Source organism: Rhineura floridana, chromosome 5, assembly GCF_030035675.1.
Source record: "Rhineura floridana isolate rRhiFlo1 chromosome 5, rRhiFlo1.hap2, whole genome shotgun sequence".
NCBI lineage: Eukaryota > Metazoa > Chordata > Lepidosauria > Squamata > Rhineuridae > Rhineura > Rhineura floridana.
In genome coordinates this window covers 124,363,340-124,376,645 of record NC_084484.1, presented here as the reverse complement: position 1 = coordinate 124,376,645, position 13,306 = coordinate 124,363,340, and the positions used below count along the sequence as shown (strand labels likewise).

At 41.7% G+C, this 13,306-nt stretch overlaps 1 protein-coding gene and 1 long non-coding RNA gene across 2 annotated transcripts in view; one reads left to right on the top strand and one right to left on the bottom strand.

The window, feature by feature from the left end:
* Positions 1-13,306, bottom strand: part of HTR1F (5-hydroxytryptamine receptor 1F) — a 215,421-nt gene that overhangs the window by 29,798 nt on the left and 172,317 nt on the right. The window lies entirely within an intron of this gene.
* Positions 1-13,306, top strand: part of LOC133385921 (uncharacterized) — a 67,256-nt gene that overhangs the window by 22,638 nt on the left and 31,312 nt on the right. Inside the window, exon 2 of the long non-coding RNA XR_009763017.1 lies at positions 11,379-11,481. This is a non-coding gene — a long non-coding RNA (uncharacterized LOC133385921). The remainder of the gene's footprint in view (positions 1-11,378; positions 11,482-13,306) is intronic.

The following is a 13,306-nucleotide window of genomic DNA, read 5'->3' as shown; positions in this document are numbered from 1 at the left end:
AGATTCTAGGTGGCAAACTGCCCCTAAAAATGTTTGGTTGGAATCATGGGGGAGGGAATCCGGTTTTTCATGGGCTGGACCTGAACTGGACCTTTTTTTACTGTCTTGTGTGTGAGGGAGAGGAAATTCTTGGTGGCATACTTCCCCAAGAATGGACCAGACAAGACTGGGCCTTTTAAATTTGTTTTTATTTATTTAAAATATCTGAAAAATTGCTATGGTTGTATGCAAGATAATTAACTCCCAGTAGTGATAAGAGCAAGAACTTAGAATAATTATTTTAATTAAAACAAAAAGCTCAGCAGTACTTTGCGGAGGACCAGATGTTTTCTTTCTGAGTTGGGGGGGGGAGAAAGCAGGAGAGTAGTTGATAACACAGACATCCTGCCATTGGTAATCCCATGAGCAGGGCATGTGTGGGGCTGTTGCACACTTCCAGCCCCAATTTCAGTTTGAGAGGGGAGGTGGAACAGTGTCAACAGGGGAAGAAATTTTGAGATAAGCAAATCTCTGCTTTTATGAAACCCAAGAAATGTAAACAAATGTGTGAATATCTGAGTGCCTGCACAGGGGAGTATTGGAGGAACTTGTGGAACTTCCCGCCTGTAGTATTTAGAACTGAGAGTATGATGTGAAGGATTCCTTTTTCTAACATTGTGGCTTGTTTTTCTCCACCTGCGACATCTTTTTCTCTGAGCAATAGGAGTGTACAGTTAGCCAATGACTCCAGGATACTTAAATACACTGCTCCAGGTCAGGGAGGTTCTTACCGCATAAGAGGGAATAAGCCAGGGACAGCTTAAATAAAACATAGTAATCTTGAATGTAATGTTTGTTGTTTTCTCCATAGGAAACTGTACCAAGGAAGAGGTATGAGGAGGTGGTTACTAACATAATCCTATTTGTTTTATTTAGAACTAAGCTCCATTGTGTTCATTTAAGTGGTTATGGAATAGAACTCTGGCCTTCCATTTCCTAATCCAGCACTCTAGCCATTCCATTTATACAATTATAGATGCACATTTTAAATAAGTTCTAATGTAAAAGTATATTATCAAGTTGCCCAAATGTGTGCTTTCTTTTCTTTTTTCTCTTAACTTGAGTTCTTTGTATGGTTTAGGGTTGTCATTGGGGGAGAGCAGCACTCTTGTGCCTTTAACACCTGTGGGGCAGGCAGAAATTATGATGAACTAAAAGTTCATTTGGATGAACTTGAACTGAACTACTTTGTTCCTTTTCAAAATGAGCTTTCCAGACACTGCCAGTTGCTAACACAATCCTAGTCATCTTATTTAGAAGGAAGTAAACCCCACTGTGTTCTGTGGGGCTTACCTATGAGAGCGAGCCTAGGACTAAAGCCTTTTGTAGTGCCTACAAAATTTATTTATTTATTTATTTATTGCATTTGTATACCGCCTCATAGCCAAAGCTCTCTGGGCGGTTTACAACAATTAAAAACAAATATACAAATTTAAAAACATTTTTTAAAAGCAATTTAAAAACACATGCTAAAATGTGAGGTTTCCAGCAACTCTCTCTCTCTCTGTGTGTGTGTTTTAAATAGGATTGGAAGAGCATTACTGAATGAGCAGAAGTCTTGGTTTCTGTTCACTGCTGAGGAGGTATGACTTAACTGTGAACAAACTCATGACAGCAAGCACAGGACTAAGGTTCTGTTGGTGCTAAGAATTACTCAAACTGCAATGTTTAAGTGTCCACTGTTTCTTTGTGAAGGAGAATAGAGAAAGAACCGAAACATGCTAAGCAAACTTTTTCCCATCTGAGAAGCTACTGTGACACCAGGGACTCCTTCTGACCAGAGTAAAATACTTTTTCTGTTTAGTTAGGTGCTAAGTATTTGTACAATTGCAGTGCTTAAATGTCAACAGTATGTTTGCATGGGAGGAGAGTGGGAAGAAAATCAGAGCAAAGTAAGAAATTACAGTGACAATTACATGGCCCAAAAAGTAGTAATTACCTTTACAATTACAATTGCTCTGAAAGTAACTGATTACTTTAGCTTTTCTCAAAAGTAATCACTACAATCTGAACAGGGTGATTCATGACAGATGCTCTTGGAGGTCACTGATTCATAGGGTCGCCATAAGTCGTAATCAACTTGAAGGCACATAACAACAACAAATCATATTTCAATTATACAATTATACAATTATACAATCATATTTCATATTTCAATTATACAATTATATTTCAGTTACTTTAAAAAAAAAACACCTACAAGGTGCTGGCCTTGGCTGCTGCACATCTAAATAGCCTAAAACAACATTAAAAATAAACACACACATACAGAGGTAGTAGAATAATTCTTTTTATCCATAAGGTAGCAATGGTGGTCTCTGCTGGTAAGGGAGGTGGGGAGGGAGGCAGAGGCCACTACTCAGATCTTTGCACGTCAGACCAAGTGCCACCTCCCTGCTCAGCCAGCAAGCACAATCTCTCTCACTTAACCACCTCCCAGACCCTGCACTGCCACCAACTAAGGGACACTCACCCAAGCAAACATTTTCTCCTGAGATGCAAAAAAGTTAAAATACTGCAAATGCAGCACAGTAGCCAGAGAGGGTGGTGGAGGCCGCTTTGTGTGCCAAGTGTAAACGCAGTATTCACACACACACACACACACACACACACACACACACACACACACACACACACACACACACACACACACACACACACACACACACACACTGTCATCTTTCACCTCCACAGTTCCTTATCTCCATTCTGCTGCTGCCTCCTTCTCCTTTATCTATGTTCTTGCCCTCCACTCCATTCTTCACCACCACAATCCATTTTTTAAACAATTGTTTTCTCCACTCCACCCCATCTCACTCTCCACCTCCTCCCTTGTCGCCTGCTACCCATCCACAGAGCATGAGGAAAGAGCGACGCTGCACAAAAGCCCAGTTTGAGGCACATGATTTTCATCCACAAATCAGAGGAGCAGAAGACTTCCCCTGCTCCCCCCCCCAGTAATGCCCAAAAGTAATGCTGGAAACATCACAAAAGTAATAAAATTACTCCTAGTTCTATTACAATAAAAATATAAAGGAATTACCCACTAATTCCTCAAAAAAGTAATGAATTACAAGGAATTTGTTACTTGTAACTAATTACCTCCAAGCTCTGGAGAAAACCAGACATTGGCCATGCCACCATGACATCCTAGCAGCCCTACCAAGTCTAATGGACACCAGCGGGCACTGTTGCAAAGGTTAAATTCTAGACGTCTAGTCCTGGTGTTTTTCTTTACTACATTTTATATCCTGCCTTTCCCCTAAGGAGCACAATATATGGTGTCACTCTTCCCTGGGGGGCTCCTTTTATCCTCACACCAACCCTGTGTGGTTGGTTAGGGTGAGAGTTATTAGCCCAAAGTCATTCAGACATGGGGTTTATTGTGTTAGTTTTACTTATTATCATGGTAACACTTCTGTCTTGATTTCTAACATTCCTTTCACACTGCAGTATCTGTTGCATTATGGAACGTTGGCTTTCTAACTGATATACTACCATGTTGTGCTAAATATTGTTGCGTGCCTCCCCAATCTCTGAGCTGTGAGATTTCAGGGGTCCCTGCACTCATCCAGGGTTTGGTTTCCTTTGGGAAGAAGGTCAGCGGAGACTGTGGTGTCTTCATGAAATATGGTTTATTTATTTACACACATTCCAACCTCAGCTTAGGATGGAGGGGTTCAAGGCATCAGCAGTCCGATATTCAGCTTTCCCATCAGTGTTACAGGAGGCACCCCAAATGCCATGGTGCAGAGAGCCAGTCTCTCTGCCTGCCTCCAGTCTCCAAGCATTCTTAAGACACAACCAAAAAAACTACAAGTCTCTCCTGGGCTCCGGGGGGGGGGATGCTCTCCTGAACAGTTTCAATGACAAAAGGGTCTTCCTGGTCCATTCACCAGTTGCTGGGCAACCGACAATCCCATTATCCTACCTGGTCACTCTATTTGTTTAACAAAGGAGAGACTCATCTGACCAGCAGAGCGAGTTTCTTTCCCCCAGGCGCAAGTCTCCAAATCAGAGGCTGGAAAGGGGACCCACAAGGGGTCATCCATTCCAACCCCAAACTCATAACAATATCATTCACACCAGTGGTCCTGGTGTGACACAACAGTGAATGTCATGGATATGTTGCTACTGCCCCCCACTTTCTGCACATGCACACTTCTGTTCCCCCATGATTCCTGCATTAAAATGATGGGAAAGGACGGTATGATGGTATACCATCCCAAATTTTGTCACTTTACTCCCATGATTTTCTGGTTTAATGGGGTTGTGAACAGATTTTTTCTGCAAGCTGTGAACATGGAAATGAGCACTGAACTTCCACTATATTCCACTAGATTTCAAATGGGGCTTTTGTGTCATGTGAAAGATCAAACAAAATGTGGAAAATATCAGGTAAAAAAAAATCAGGAAAACAGAATAAACTGCTGTCTGAATGCAGCCCCTGTGATCTTCATGACTTAATGAGATTTGAACCTGGGTCTCCCCAGCCTTAGACTAACGTGCTAGCCTTCACACCACACTGGCTTTCAGCCTATTAGTCTTCATCAGAAAAAATATATATGGTGGGACTTTAGACATACACCCCTGACTAATGACATCAGATACAGAGAATGGATTGACAAGATGATATGTATAGGTGAAGTAATGTTGGATTGATCTCAGTGTTGAGCTGTTGTCCAATGAGAGAAGTTTCTAAGTGATTCTAGTGACTAATATCAGATTTACAGTGAAAGGTAAACCAAGTTAACAGTATTACTATCTTTTTAAGCTTGTTGCCAAAAACAATCATCAGCATTACCTAGAAAACTATCTCACTGGCCCAATGTGGAAGGATGTGTCCTGAATTTTAAATACTACTATTTATGAGCATATGAAGCTGCCTTATACTCAGTCAGAGTACTGATAATTCATGTAGCCCAGTATTGTCTTGCAAGCTATCAGAAGTTTTTCAAGGTTTCAGGAAGAGCACTCTCCCCTCCCCCCACCCCAGCCTACATTCCTTTTAACTAGAGATGCCAGAGACTGAATCTGGGTCCTTAGTGCTAAACATGATGTGTTCCACTTTTGAGCTGAGCATGAATTCAGTCAGATTTACTCCCCAGCAATATGTTCAGATCACAGTTCTAGGATTTTTTTTTTTAAGGCTGTGTGTGCCATGATGCTTTTGACTTGGATAGTTGTGCATTAATCTGTACAAAACACAGGCAAAGTTGCAGGTATGATCATGTAAGGATACAAATACCTGCTGGAATTCTTCCTTTACTGAGGTTTCTGGACTGCATTAGGGATGTTCATACAACATTATATTCAACAAGTGTACAATCTGTGAACCTGTGTACACAATAGCTGAGCTGTACAAATCAACAAGTGTATATTCTTTCACACAAACACTCGTACATGTGTAGAGATGGCTTGTACCTGTATTCAGTGTAATGTGTGAACAAGCCTATTGTTGCAATCTTTCAGATAATCTCATACTCCTTTGTTCTTTTTACCATGTCATCAGCCACTGTAAATACCTAGCACAGCTGTTTCCTACAAAGAGAGGGAATTTCTCTTGAACAAGGAAATTATAGTAGAAAATCTGTTTTTAAGAGGCATCCTAAGATGTTTACTCAGAAGTAAATGCCACTGAGTACTTACTCCTAAGCAGGGAGGGAAGGATCTGCAAATTTCAGTTCTCTCAGTGCCTCATTTTTCCAGTCTTAAATTCACTTGTCCACATTTCTGCAGCAATTTGCATTTTAAAAAAATGCTCATGAAAATTCTTTAAAATTTTCGTGCAAATTTCTCCCAATAAACAAATTTTGGAATGCAGTTTTGGCTAATGTACAGATTTTTTGCAAGCATTTTCTCCTAATATAATGCATTTTTATTGTTATTTTCATTAATATGGTGATAATACCCAGTTCTATTTCTCTGTAACATCTGAATCAGGAGACACTGTGCAAGCCCTGGACTGGTGCCTGGAGCCAGTGGTGGGTTGGATGAGGGTCAATAAACTGAGTCTGCATTCTAGCAAGACGGAGATGCTGAGGGTTGGTGGTTCCCAAGTTTGGATAATTAGTCAATTGCCTGCTTTGCATGGGGTCATACTCCCTCTGAAAGAGCAGGTTTGTAGTCTAGGAGTGCTCCTGGATCCACCTTTGTTGCTAGAGGACTGGGTGACCTCAGTGGCTAGGAGTGCCTTTTACCAGCTTTGGTTGGTAAGACAGTTGTGGCCATTTCTGGATAGCCTGACCACTGTTGTCCATGGACTGGTAACCTCCAGGTTAGATTACTGTAATGTGCTCTATGTGAGGCTGCCCTTGAGTTTGTTTCGGAAGCTTCAGCTTGTGCAAAATTGGGGGCGCAAAAGCTCACTGGGGCAGGGTGTTGCCAACATATTAGCCCACTACCGAAAGAATTGCACTGGCTGCCCATTCGCTACCGGGCCAAGTTCAAGGTTCTAGTTCTGGTGTACATAGCCCTATGCAGCTTGGGACCAGGATACCTGAAAGATCATCTTACCCCTTATATAACCAGTCAATCACTGCACTCTGCAGGTGAGGGCTGTGATGTTCCTGTAAGTTAGCATCTGTAAATATGGTAAGTGCGGGTCTATTAGGTGATGTATGGTAAATGACTGAGAGAGAAAGGGGGAGTACATGGGTTAGAAGCTGAAGTATGCTGGATGATGATTGGCTGAGTGGCTGGCTGGCTGAAGGTATAAATGTGAGGATGAGAGTTGTGTGGGGAGAGAGAAGAAGTTGAGTTGGTTGGAGTGAGGTCGTTTGGTGAGGGTTGGTTGGCAGAGTTCTGAGGGAGGTTTGGATTATATTTGGCTGATATTTAGAAAGTATATAAATGAACAGAAACATAAAGAGTGACACTAAACAAAATCGGCCTCAAAAGGATGCTAACTCAGCTTGGCATCTATTGCACAGAGCACCGTTTGGCAATTAATTACACCAAGACTAAGATCATGTCTTTTGGCAAGAAGAGAGTAATTGCAAATTGGGCCCTTAACGGTCACCCTCTCGAGCAGGTTCGTTTATTCAATTACTTAGGCATACGCTTTTCTGAGGATCTTTCATGGAAGTCTCACCTAGAGTCAATTAAACTTGTTGGTGCCAGATCCTCAGCGCAACTCAGAAGGTTCTTTTATGCCAGAGGGGGACAATTGGTCAATCCATCGTTAAAGGTCTTTCTTGCCAAAATTATACCCCTCATACTGTACGAAGCAGAACTTTGGGGTGAATCCATAAAGGGGGAGATGGAACCCCTACAAAATAAGTTCCTGAGACAGATCTTAGGTCTCCCCTCAGGAACCCCTGTGGCACATCTCAGAGCGGAGCTCGGCTTACCCTCACTGTCAGCTACAATTGATCTGGCCCTCTTTAGATATTGGCGTAGATTATATAGGACAGTCGATCCTTCCCTCATCAAATTCTGTTGGATAGAGAAATTGAAGGATGGGGGATGGGCCTCTAATTGCCAAAAAATGCTGGAGTGGTACAATCTCCCCCTGGGGGAGCTCCTGACTCTCAGCCCCCGAGCACTTAGGAACTGGGTTTTTAATCAGGACGCTGGCCGAGGCCAGTTATCCATCTTAATAGCTCCCTTCTCTCCTTGGTACCCCCAACTCAAACTTAATCATGCTAAGTCACGGTATCTAGAGAGCCTTACGTGTGCACCCTTAGGTAGAGCTTTCTCGGAACTTCGATTCCAACTGATGCCTTCTGCCTATCTAGATGGGAGATATATGGGAATCCCACTAGAACAAAGGAGATGAATTTTTGGGTGTGAATCTGTTGAAGATATCTCCCATTATCTTCTGTATTGTCCACTGTACGACAATCCTAGACAGAAATTCCTGGCCTCCCTTATTTACTCTTCACCAGACAAATGCCACCAGGAGCTGGTAGTGGAGTTACTGAGTAATAATTTTACACAGGTGACAGCCTCCGTGGCCAACTTTGCGCTGGCCGCAAGGAAGCTGCGAGCGACCCATATTCAAGATTATAAAGTGTTTTAATGTTTTATACATGGTTTTAATTGTCATATTAACTTGTTGATGCTCTATTGGCAAAATTTGTTGTATTCTGCAATGGCCTATGGCAAAAGCAATAAATTCTATGAAATAAGAAACCACAGACCAGTTAAAAAAACATAAGGTGGTACATGTAAATATGCTGAAACCTTATCACACCAGGGATGCAAAGGTGTTGCAAGTTACCTTATACCCTGAAGGAAGTGGGCCTGATTTACCAGACTTAGTTCAAGAAACTAAAGCAGAAGATGGGTTGGATCAGTTGGAATGGTCGGGGGAAGTCGATGGAAAAGTCCAAGAAGAAATAATGAGTGCGTTGTATAAATACAGGGAACTTTTCAGTAACAGACCTGGAAGAACCAGTGTGGCAAGGCATAGTATTGACACTGGAAATCATCTCCCTATTAGATCTACCCCTTACAGAGTGAATGGGAAAGTGTTGGATGAGATACGAAAGGAAGTAAGAGAGATGCTAGAGCTGGGGGTGATACGAGAATCAATCAGTCCCTGGGCATCTAGTATAGTGTTGGTTCCGAAAAAAGATGGGACGATTAGGTTCTGCATTGATTTTTGTGCCATAAATAGGGTCACAGTCCCAGATGCATACCCCATGCCTAGGGTGGACACCATGCTAGAGCTGTTGGGGCCAGCAGCAATAATTTCCACCATAGATTTATGTAAAGGGTTTTGGCAGATGGAGCTGGAAGAACAATCCAGAGCCAAAACTGCTTTTAATACCCCTGATGGGTTATATGAATTCACTCCTTTACCTATGGGGCTTAGGAATTCGCCAAGTTCCTTCCAAAGACTGATACACAATTTTGAGGGGCATGTCAGAATTTGCAGTGGTTTATATGGATGATATAGCCACATTCAGCAAATCGGTGTCTGACCATGTTCGACATTTAGCAGCGGTATTGGAAGTACTTAAAAAGGCTGGGTTAACAATCAAAGTAAAAAAATGCCAGTTTGGATTATATGAAGTGTCTTATCTAGGACATAAGGTGGGGAGTGGAAAGATAACCCCCTTGTGGAACAAAGCGGAGGCTATCCAATCTTGGCCTGTTCCAGTAAGAAAGAAACAAGTGAGAGCATTCTTAGGCATGGCTGGTTTTTACAGAAAGTTTATAAAGGGGGTTGGTGAGATAGCAACCCCACTGCATGAGTTAACACAGAAAAAGTGTGCTGAGTGTGTGAGATGGGATGAACGGTGCCAAAAGGTTTTCGACCAACTGAAGCAAGCGCTGTGTCAGGGTCCGATATTGATAGCTCCAGACTTTGAACAACCATTTATAGTGGCAACAGATGCATCTGATTTGGCTCTTGGAGTTGTGCTGATGCAAGAGCGAGAGGGCATCAAGCACACCATTGCCTACTTAAGTCGCAAACTGTCGTCAAGGGAAAGAAACTACTCTTCGGTCCAGAAGGAGTGCCTGGCAGTCGTGTGGGGCCTGGGAAAGCTGAGACCCTACGTCTGGGGAAGGAAGTGCACGGTCATCACGGATCATCGCGCGTTGCTGTGGCTGGACACTAAAAAATAGCAACACCATGCTGCAAAGATGGTCCTGGGAACTGCAGGAGTACCAGATAGACTTTGTTTACATCAAGGGAAAGGACAACGTGTTGGCAGATGGACTTTCAAGGCAGATGGCGGATACTACAATCAAGTGAGCAAGATGTAATTTAAAAAGGACACTTTACCCCAAAGTGATGGACACTTATATATAAACGCGACGTATTAATCCTGGGTACAGTAAATAACCTAGCTGGTATTTAAGGGGGGGGAAGAATGTGATATTCCTGTAAGTTAGCATCTGTAAATATGTTAAGTGCGGGTCTATTAGGCGATGTATGGTAAATGACTGAGAGAGAAAGGGGGAGTACATGGGTTAGAAGCTGAAGTATGCTGGATGATGATTGGCTGAGTGGCTGGCTGGTTGAAGGTATAAATTTGAGGATGAGAGTTGTGTGGGGAGGGAGAAGAAGTTGAGTTGATTGGAGTGAGGTTGTTTGGTGAGGATTGGTTGGCAGAGTTCTGAGGGAGGTTTGGATTATATTTGGCTGATATTTAGAAAGTATATAAATGAACAGAAACATAAAGAGTGACACTAAATGAAACCATACGCTTGTTAAACAATCCTAAGTAATCTTGTTATTTCCTGGTATTATTGAATAAATACTTATTTGGTTTACCAAAGGCCTGATCCTTGTCTGGGGAATATACATACTAGAAGAGAGGGCAAAGTAATTACCAAGGCTGAACAGAAACAGTATATAATGGTGGCAGTGGTGAAGGGAGATACTGTAACAAAGACAAGTATCCAGAGCAACCCAGAGTTGTATGCTTTATAGAGACAGATACAAGGGGGTTGGGAACAGCATAAGCACTCAGTCACAAAGTAACCAGCTATAGAGAGACTCAGGCAAAGTCTATGGGAGTATTGGTTACAGGACGTGACTGGTGGTGTTGCCTAGCAGTGGGATCTAGTGAGATCTGTGCTAGAGTGGAGTGGAGAAAACATAAAAATGACAATCCTGACTGGCGGTGTCCCTGGTGGTGCCTAGGGAAAGGCAGTAGCCACAAGCAGGTGGGAACCTGACAGGTAGAGCCAGGGAACGATGCCACAAGGGCCTCCTGCAAATACCGTCTTATCAGGAGGTTTATTCTGCACAACATAGGAAGCAGACCTTTAGTGTTGTGTCACTGACCCTTTGGAATTCCCTGCCCTTAGACAGGCACCGTCTGTGTTATCTTTTCGATGTCTACTGAGGCCCTTTCTCTTTCAACAAGCCTTTTAAGTATAGACATTATCCCAGTCTACATCTGTGCTGGAATTGCTTTTTATGATGTTTTAAAAGGTTTTTTTTAAAAAGATGTTATGTATTAAAGATGTTTTGTTTTAATATGTTTTTAAAGATGTTTTGTATTAATATGTTTTAGAGTGGTTTTAGTATTTTTGTTTGCTGCCCTGGGCTCCTTCTGGGAGGGAGAGGTAGAAAATACATACATACATACATACATACATTTTATGCACTCTTTCCTGCAATATATGCATTTTTGCAAACATTGGTTGGTTGGCGAACTGCACTGCAAATTCTGACAAGTGTGAATTTTGAAGGATGGCTGTATTTCAGTTTTCATATTGTTTTGGAAAGTGCAAATTTGATAGATTTGGCTTTAAATGTGAACTGAATTGAATTTCTTCCCCATCCCCACTCCCATGAAAGTGTGCATAGGACTGCGGCCTAAATCTGTTTGCTGGATGTGCTTCAACTTTGTTTGCTCTCTATTTTTTTCAAGATCTCTGCCCACATTTTAAAAAGAATATCAAGAGAAGATGCCTGTTGTATACTGCCCTTGTAAGAAGCAAGGCCAGAAGACCGCAGCAGCACAATCAAGCTATGTGAGTGAACTGGAAGAAATGTTTATCATAGAATCTGAGGCTAGAGCATAAGCCTACATAGTGGTTCTTTTGCAACCCCCATGCAACTGGGAGGGCTCCCTGGGGTACCATGGCTCTCTGTGCAACAGGTAGGCACTCCTGCAATGTCATAATTTCCTTCTGAGTGTCAGAGTGTTGAATGCTTTTGCTGTCAGTCTTTAATGCACAGTATAGGGATGGGGTTCACTGCCTAGTTCCAATCCGCTTGTATTCCAATAGTCTGTCATTCCATCCAGATCTGCCCTTTTTAAATTTCTGCTTGCTTTGGCACTTACTGATTCAATCCGCTGTTGTTGTTTTTGGTTGCGGAAAAAATTGCGTTACTTTTACATAAATGCCTATGTAAATTATCATGGTGTTCCACGTGGTTTATTTTTCCTATTTATCACACCTACACACTGTTACAAATGCATCAACTTAGAGGAAATTATGAAGATAATTAGGTAAAATTGGGGGGAAATTCAGGGGAAAAATCCATGCTGATTACAGCTATGGCCCACCTCAAAAACATCCATGCCAATTAGAGATGCAGCCTGCCGCAAGAAATCAGTGCTGGTCCGAAAACATAGCAGACTGTTGAATTCAGTTGGAATCTAGTACTAAGTCCGATTTAGCGGATATTCTCCATCATCCCTAGCACAGTATAAAGTAAGGATGGGAAATGATTATAGACCAATGGAGATCCTGGCACAGTAAACTTGATAAAATAAAAATGTGGGGGAAGAAAGACTCAGAACTCTGCTATAATGCATTATCACTATTTATCATGACGTGTAAGCATACATTATATCTTCTTCAGTCAGGATTATGGTCTCACTATGTACTGAATGGTACAGACTTTCAAAGTCCCTCTTGCCTTTTGCTGTTCAACTGTCTACCTTCCCCACCAAGATTAATTTTATTTTTGTAGTGTTTTAAAATGATGGTTTACAGCTTTTGAGCTGTTCCTTCTTCAAGCGAGCCACAAGTTATTTTCAGTTTCATAGTAGTTGGTTTATTTGTTCCATTGTTCTTTCCTGAATCCAGGTCAGTGGGCATTCTTTATAGTCCCTTGGCATAGTCAAAGCCTATTTAGTTAACCACTCATTATAGGCTATCATCCTGGTTCTGTACAGCATATGAGAATGTCCACTCAACTTTTCCTTGTTTTTTCATATGCATTCTCTATTGTGCAAGTTAACTAAATTAGTTTTGACTTTGTCACAGAGGTCTATGCTAGGGTGGCCATGTGTCCTACTTTGCAGAGGACAGTCCTCTATTTGAAGGAGTCCTCTATTTAAAGGGCTGTCTGTTCTGAATCTGATTTAAGGGTGAATAACCATAAGAAGTAAGAGCACTGGCCTCAAACAATTAGTACGTAAGCAGGCATACAGATCACGTGGTTATAGTCTGCTGAGATGTATATCTACTTAAATTATAATAAATGGGTAGTATTCAATGGTAGTCCTCAGAGTAGATCCATTGAAGTTCATAGATATTATTAACTTAACTTCATTAATTTCAGTGGGTGAGTAGGACTTAGTTGAATATAATCCATTATTTCTAAATTTGCATCTATACATATAAACGAATGTATGCAGATTATATGCAAATCTGCCCTCTTTTGTGGTGACACATAAGTGGCCACCTTAGTCTATACAAAGGAACTGTATTATTAGGGCAGTAACATTACACTGTTCTGTTCACTGGAACAACTTGAGCAATAAGAACACTTTTGATATCAACTCTTGCGAAATTCCTTGGGAAATCTTGACTAAACCTGCTGTACATGGATAGCTACCACAGT